The sequence below is a fragment of the Delphinapterus leucas genome, chromosome 20, assembly GCF_059928025.1.
Source record: "Delphinapterus leucas isolate spDelLeu-1000000601 "Yukka" chromosome 20, BTC_Dleu_Yukka2, whole genome shotgun sequence".
Taxonomy (NCBI): domain Eukaryota; kingdom Metazoa; phylum Chordata; class Mammalia; order Artiodactyla; family Monodontidae; genus Delphinapterus; species Delphinapterus leucas.
Window position 1 is genome coordinate 14,539,465 of NC_143148.1, and position 8,175 is coordinate 14,547,639.

At 36.5% G+C, this 8,175-nt stretch overlaps 1 pseudogene; it reads left to right on the forward strand.

Annotated features, from left to right (window-relative positions):
• The first annotated feature begins 2,149 nt into the window (after positions 1-2,149).
• LOC149744606 (large ribosomal subunit protein eL33 pseudogene) lies at positions 2,150-8,119 on the forward strand (annotated as a pseudogene).
• The last annotated feature ends 56 nt before the right edge of the window (positions 8,120-8,175 follow it).

Genomic DNA, 8,175 nt, shown 5'->3' on the forward strand with positions numbered 1-8,175 from the left:
GCCTGTCATCTGTTTTCTATTTCTTTGTGCATAATCTGTGTTCCCAACCCTCCTGGAACGTTTAGGGTGATATATATCACACAATGTACTAAAATTTTGTAATTTTGTTCCTTGGTGTGGATCTTTAAATTTATTTTTAAATTTATTTTTGTCTGTGTCGGGTCTTAGTTGCAACATGCAGGATCTTTCCATGCGGCGTATGGGCTTCTCTCTAGTTGTGGCACGTGGGCTCCAGAGCATGCGGGCTCTCTAGCTGAGGTGCATGGGCTCAGTAGTTGTGGCATGCGGTCTTAGTTGCCCCGCAGCATGTGGGATCTTAGTTCGCTGACCAGGGATCGAACCAGCGTCCTGCTGCATTGGAAGGCGGATTCTTTACCACTGGACCACCAGGGAAATCCCTCTTTAAAATTTTTTAATGCTGGATGTCAGGTGAATATTTTCATTCTAGAGACTCATGTACTTCTGGACTGGAAAATTTTTGTGTATTTTCTTTCTTTCCTTCTTTCCTCGCTCTCACTGGAATTACATGGCTTAAGCTTCTAAATGTTTTCTACCTATTTTCTCTGTCTTTTTACTCAACTCTAGGAATTTTATCTTCTACTTCTATTTAATTTTTAATAAGTCATATTTTTAATTCCTAGAGCTCTCTCATGGTTTTTTTCTATATAGTATACTGTTCTTTAGGAATGCAATATCTTCTCTGATATCTGTGAAATTATATATTAATGTTATACATAGTATATATATTATATTCATTATATTTGATTCATAATTATATGAATAATATATAATTATATTATGCATGTGATAGGTAGGATAGTCAATTATGTAAATATTATTTATTTAAAGTTCTCTTAGCTACATGTATTGTCTTTTTTATGACCAAATTCCCTTTTCCTGTTTGAATTGTTCTCTGTCTTTCATTTTAGGTACTTTTCTCAACCACGTGGTAATCCTTACTTTCAGTCATGAGTTAGAGCCTGCCGACTGATGGATTTCAGAAGCAATCTTTTCTCTGGGACACCCCCAGATTTCTATTCTCTTTGCTCTTTAGTTTCTCCTTAGAGGACTCCTCCAGTTTCCTGCCTGTGAAGGTTATGTGTTGAGTTGCTGGAGACTGGTACCAGGATAGGGAAAGAAGCTTAAGAAGATTTCAGACTGTGGTTATTACTCATTCTAACTGTGTCTGTCTGCCCTTCTTTGTGCATCCTCTACATCTTCTCAAAATCAATTTATCCAGAGATCAAATGTATTTTTTAGACAAGGGAGAAAAGTTAACTGTAGAGGGGGAAGATCAGGGCAATGAGTTTGTGTATAAATTTTCAACCAGTCCTCTACTTCCAGATCCATAGCTCACCAAGGTCCTTTTCTGTGGAACCTGGGCCCTTCAGGGAAGTTGTAAATTGGTCATAATCTCTTTCATACCAGAGTTCCTTGAATTTTCTTATTTTTTGTAGTTTTGTCTTCACATTTGTTGTTGTCATTGTTATTTTCATCTCTTTTTGGATAGTGATGGGAAATAAATGCATGTGACCTACTCACTGTATGTAAGCAAAAGTCTACCCTTGCTCTTTTCAAATGACAAGATTTTGGTCATTTTTTAAAAAACTAGTTTTGGTTGTACAGTTGACCCTTGAAATACACTGGGGTTGGGGCCCTGACCCTCTGTACAATTGAAAATTTGTGTATAACTTTACAGTTGGTCTTCCATATTCACATCCTAGGTCCCACATCTGAGGATTCAATCAACTGCAAATAATGTAGTACTATAGCACGTATTTATTGAAAAAATCCATGTATAAGTGGACCTGCACTGTTCAAATCTGTGTTGTTCAAGGGTCAACTGTATTTTTTTAAAATTTTCTATGTCATTATTTTCTAGTTTTATCTTCATCAAGTTCTCCTGAATACATTCTCTGGGTTTATATTCTTGCTTCTTGTATTCCTTTAATTCTTTGGGTTGTGTCAGAGAATTCCTTGGCTTGAATTCAGTAATACAATTGTTCAGCTATTTCATATTGTCATCCTGTTTCATTTTGAGCTTATTTATTAACTTAGAATTCCACACACAAGCATATATATATATATGAACATAAGTACAGTTGAATGAATGAAAATAAATTCTGTGGGCCTACCACTCAGCTTAAGAAAAAGTTATTATCAATTCCTTTGAAGTATCCTAAATATTTATTTATTTATTATTTAGGCTGCTCTGGGTCTTAGTTGCGGCACGTGGGATCTTCGTTGCCACGTGCATGATCTTTAGTAGTGGCATGTGGGATCTTTTAGTTGTGGCATGTGGACTTCTTAGTTGTGGCATGCAGACTCTCAGTTGCAGCATGCAGTCTCTTAGTTGTGGCATGCATGCAGGATCTGTTTCCCCAACGATTGATCGCACCTGGGCCCCCTGCATTGGGAACTCAAAGTCTTACCCACTGGAGCACCAGGGAAGTCCCTGAAGTGTCCTAGATGCTCCTCCCCCATCTCCCATAAAGTTAACCATCACCTGAATTTAGTCATTCCCATGGTTTTCTTTATAGATTTGCCATATATGTACATATCCCCAAATAACATATTGTTTAGATTTGCGTGTGTTTTGAAATTTAGTGAAATGACATTCTATGTATTGTCACTTAAAAAAAACCTCAACATTATGTTCTGGGAATTTGTTCATTTTCTCAATGTTGGGCAGCACTCTACTGTGTACATCTGCCAAATTTTATTTATATAGCCTCTTGATGGATATTTGAGTTGTTTCCAGATTTTTCCCTCCTATTTCAAGTGGCGCTGTTTTGAACATTTCTGTAGACCTTTAAAAGTCTGTGTAAGAATAACTCTAAAGTATAATACTTACAGGTGGACTTGCTTTGTTCTAGGGCATGTGCTTCCCAGCTTCTCTAGGTGATGTCAAAGAGTTTCCAGAATCATTTCAATTGACACTTACTGCCACATAGTTGAGAGTTGTTCCACATCCTTGACAACACTTGTAACACTTTAAAACTTTTTTTGCCAGTCAGCTACTGAGATAATATCTCATTGTGGGAGAATTTTTAGAATTCTACTCTGAAAACAAAAGATTGACAGAACTAAAAGGGAGAAAAAGATACAGCCACTTTAATAAATAAATGATTTTAACACACAAGTCCTATTAACTCATATATAAGTAGTCCCAAAACAATCAGTAACAATATGAGAATGACACAATTAGCCAACTTAACAAATACAGAATACAACACCTAGCAATGACAGAATATATATTCATTTCAAGTGAACATGGATCATTTAGCAAAATAGTCTATACACTGGGCCATAAAGCAGATTTAATACATTTCATAGGATTGAAATCATGTACAGTATGTTGTGTGACCACAATGGAATTAAACTAAAAATCAACAACAATAACAAAACAAAATATTGAAAAATTCCCAAGTTATCTGAACTTAAGCAATATAATTCTATAAAATCAATGGGTCAAATAATAAGGCAGAATAGAAATTTTAAAATATTTTGACCTTAATAATAATGAAAAAAACCCAAAACACTTGGGCTTTTTCAACCATCTTGGACCCTGTGGAGGTGTGTGGAGCTCCCGCAGCTGAACTTTGGGGGCAAATAAGTGGGGCCTGTTGGGAAGAGGACTTCTAAAATGACATATATGTCTGAAAGGCTATGGTCCAAGGCCACTTTTGCTGGCTATCGGTGGGGTCTGTGGAACCAGAGGGAGCACACAGCTCTCCTGAAAGTTGAAGGTATATATGCTCAAGATGAAACTGAATTCTATCTAGGCAAGAGATGTACTTATGTGTACAAAGCAAAGAACAACAACACAGTAACTACTGATGGAAAACCTAACAAAACCAGAGTAATCTGGGGAAAGATAACGGGTGTTCATGGAAACAGTGGCATGGTTCATGCCAAATTCCAAAGCAATCTTCTTGCTAAGGCCATTGGACACAGAATCCGTGTGATGCTGTACCTTTCAAGGATTTAAACTTATTGAAAAGTAAATAAATAAAAGTGTAGGATTTGTTCTCTTGTAAAAAAAAAACACTTGGGTTGTAGTAAAAGCAGTAATTTGAGGCATGTTTCTAGCTCTAAATGCATATATCAAAAAGTAAAAAATATTGAATATGAATGGTATAAGCCTCCACTGTAAGAAACTAAAAGAAAGAACATCAATTTAAACCCAAAGAAGGTATTTAAAAGGAAGTAATAAAGATAAGTTTCATATCACTAAAATAGAAAGCAAAGTAGTAATAGAGAAAATAAACTAAGCCAAAAACCAGTTCTTTGAAAGTTTAACAAAATTGATAAGCCTTAGCAAGACTGACCAAGAAAGAGGAAAATAACCCTACAAATATCAGGTATGGAAAAAGATTTTATAGGTTTTGAAGGATAAATAAGAAGGCATTAGGGACAACTTTATACCAATAAATTTGACAACTTCAAATAATGGAAAATTCCTCTAAAAATATAACTTACCAAAATGACATGAGAAAAAATATAAAATTTGAGTAATTCTGTTAAGAAAAATAAATGTTTAATTATAAATTTCCCCACAAGGAAAACTCTACTCCTGAACATTTTCACTGGTAAATTCTTCCAAATATTTGATGGAATACAAAATATCAATCATGTACAAATTCATAAAAACTCTCAACAAAAGTGGTATAAAAGAAGATTGCCTTTTATCAATCTGATAAAGAGCATCTTTAAATAACCTACAGACAACATACTTGCTGGATTCTTCAAGAGAGCAAAACAAGGAAATCTACTACCAATACTCACATTCAACGTCATACTGGAGGCCCAAGCTAGTGCAATAAACAGGAAAGAAGGAAAAGGTATAAAGATTGGAAAAGAAGAAATATAACAATATTTGCAGATGACATAATTTGTATGTAGAAAATTCAAAAGAATTATAAAAGTAGTTGAATAAATAAATTTAGCATGATTACTGGATATGTGACTATAAAAACATAAATTGTGTCCATGTATACTAGCTTCAAGTAATTAAACAGTAAAATTTTAAAACAAAATATTTACCATAGCAAACAACAACACAAAAGTAACAAAAAGGCACAAAAATCCTCAACAAAATACTAACAAACTGAATCCAGTAGAAAATTTTTAAAAAAAAATTTATACAGCATGACCAAATGGTATTTATGCCAGGAATGTAAGGTTGGTTTAACATGCAAAAATCAGGGACTTCCCTGGTGGCACAGTGGTTAAGAATCTGCCTGCCAACACAGGGGACACAGGTTCAATCCCTGTTCCAGGAAGATCCCATATGCGTTGGAGCAACTAAGCCCGTGCACCACAACTACTGAGCCTATGCTCTAGAGCACACAAGCCACAACTACTGAAGCCCACCCTAGAGCCCGCGCCACAGCTACTGAAGCCTGTGCACTGCAGCTACTGGGCACGCGTGCTGCAACTACTAAAGCCTGCGCACCTAGAGCCCGTGCTCTGCAACAAGATAAGCCACTGCAATGAGAAGCCCGTGCACCACAACAAAGAGTAGCCCCCACTCGCCGCAACTGGAGAAAGCCCACACGCGGCAATGAAGACCGAATGCAGCCAAAAAAACCCAAAAAGGGCTTTCCTGGTGGCTCAGTGGTTGAGAGTCTGCCTGCCGATGCAGGGGACACAGGTTCATGCCCCGGTCTGGGAGGGTCCCACATGCCGCGGAGCGGCTGGGCCTGTACTGGCACAAAAACAGAAATATAAATCAATGGAACAGGATAGAAAGCCCAGAGATAAACCCACACACATATGGTCATCTTATTTTTGATAAAGGAGGCAATAATATAACAATGGAGAAAAGACAGCCTCTTCAATAAGTGGTGCTGGGAAAACTGGACAGCTACATGTAAAAGAATGAAATTAGAACACTCCCTAACACCATACACAAAAATAAACTCAAAATGGATTAAACACCTAAATGTAAGGCCAGACACTATAAAACTCTTAGAGGAAAACATAGGCAGAACACTCTATGACATAAATCACAGCAACATCCTTTTTGACCCACCTCCTAGAGAAATGGAAATAAAAACAAAAATAAACAAATGGGACCTAATGAAAGTTAAAAGCTTTTGCACAACAAAGGAAACCATAAACAAGACGAAACACTGAGAATGGGAGAAAATATTTGCAAATGAAGCAACTGAAAGGATCAACCTCCAAAATTTACAAGCAGCTCATGCAACTCAATATCAAAAAAAGAAACAACCCAATCCAAAAATGGGCAGAAGACCTAAATAGACAACTCTTCAAAGAAGGTATACAGATTACCAACAAACACATGACGCTCAACATCACTAATCATTAGAGAAAAGCAAATCAAAACTACAATGAGGTATCCCCTCATACCAGTCAGAATGGCCATCATCAAAAAATCTAGAAACAATAAATGCTGGATAGGGTGTGGAGAAAAGGGAACCCTCTTGCACTGTTGGTGGGAATGTAAATTGATACAGCCACTATGGAGAACAGTATGGAGTTTCCTTAAAAAACTACAAATAGAACTACCATATGACCCAGCAATCCCACTACTGGACATACACCCTGAGAGAACCATAATTCAAAAAGAGTCATGTACCCCAATGTTCATTGCAGCACTAAAATAGCCAGGACATGGAAGCAACCTAAGTGTCCATCGACAGATGAATAGATAAAGAAGATGTGGCACATATATACAATGGAATATTAGTCATCCATAAAAAGAAACGTAATTGGGTTATTTGTAGTGAGGTGGATGGACCTAGAGTCTGTCATACAGACTGAAGTAAGTCAGAAAGAGAAAAACAAATACCGTATGCTAACACATATATGTGGAATCTAAAAAAAAAAAAATGGTTGAAGAACCTAGGGGCAGGACAGGAATAAAGATGCACATGTAGAGAATGGACTTGAGGACACAGGGAGGGGGAAGGGTAAGCTGGGATGAAGTGAGAGAGTGGCATGGACATATATATACTACCAAATGTAAGATAGATAGCTAGTGGGAAGCAGCTGCATAGCACAGGAAGATCAGCTTGGTGCTCTGTGACCACCTAGAGGGGTGGGATAGGTAGGGTGAGAGGGAGATGCAAGAGGGAGGAGATATGGGGATATATGTATATGTATAGCTGATTTACTTTGTTATAAAGCAGAAACTAACACACCATTGTAAAGCAATTATACTCCAATAAAGATGTTAAAAAAAAGATTTCATTATCAGAGTGAAAGGCAAGCCATATCCTGGGAAAGATATCTACAATAAATATATCCTACAAAAGGCCTCATATCCCAGCATATACAAATAGCTATAAATAAATAGAAAAAAAACCCCCACAAACTGACTTTAATGAAATGGTCAAGAGTTAGGCAGTTCAACAGAGAGGTTATCCAAATGGTTGATATATGAAAGGATGCTAAAGTGAGTATTAATCAGGGAAATGCAGATTAAAATCACACTGAGATACTACTACCTACCTACTAGTATTGTAAAAGTTTAAAAAGACTAACAACACCAAGTGTTCAAGAGGCTGGAATCCTTTACATTGCTGACATATGTGTAAACTAACACAAAGACTTTGGGAAATCGTTTGACAGTACCTACACATATAAATGTAGACCTACTTTATGATCCAGCTATTCCACTCTTGGATTCCTAATAGAAATGAATGCTATGTCTACCAAAAAATATTTTAAGATTGATCATGGCAGATTTATTCATAGTAAGAAAAAACTGGAAATCACACAAATGTCTGTTAATATAGAATGAATAAATCATAGTAAGAATCGGAAAACTGCAGCCTACGGACAAAATATGGCCTTTCACCTATTCTTGTATGGCCAACGACCTAAAAAAGGTTTTGCATTTTTAAATGATGTAAAAAAAATAAAAATAAGAATAGCGTTTTGCAACATGTAAGAATTATATGAAATTCAAATTTCAGTGTCTGTAAAGTTTTACCAGAATATAGCCACACTCATTTGTTTACATGTTGTCTATGGTTGCTTTCATGCTACACTGGCAGAGTTGAGCAGTTGTGACAGAGAACATCTGGCACACAAAACCTAAAATATTTACTAGCTGGCTACAGGTATTATTCCTATACTCCATAACAAGGACTCATCTCAGAGCCATAATGTTGATTAAAAACATGCCAGACACAGGACTTC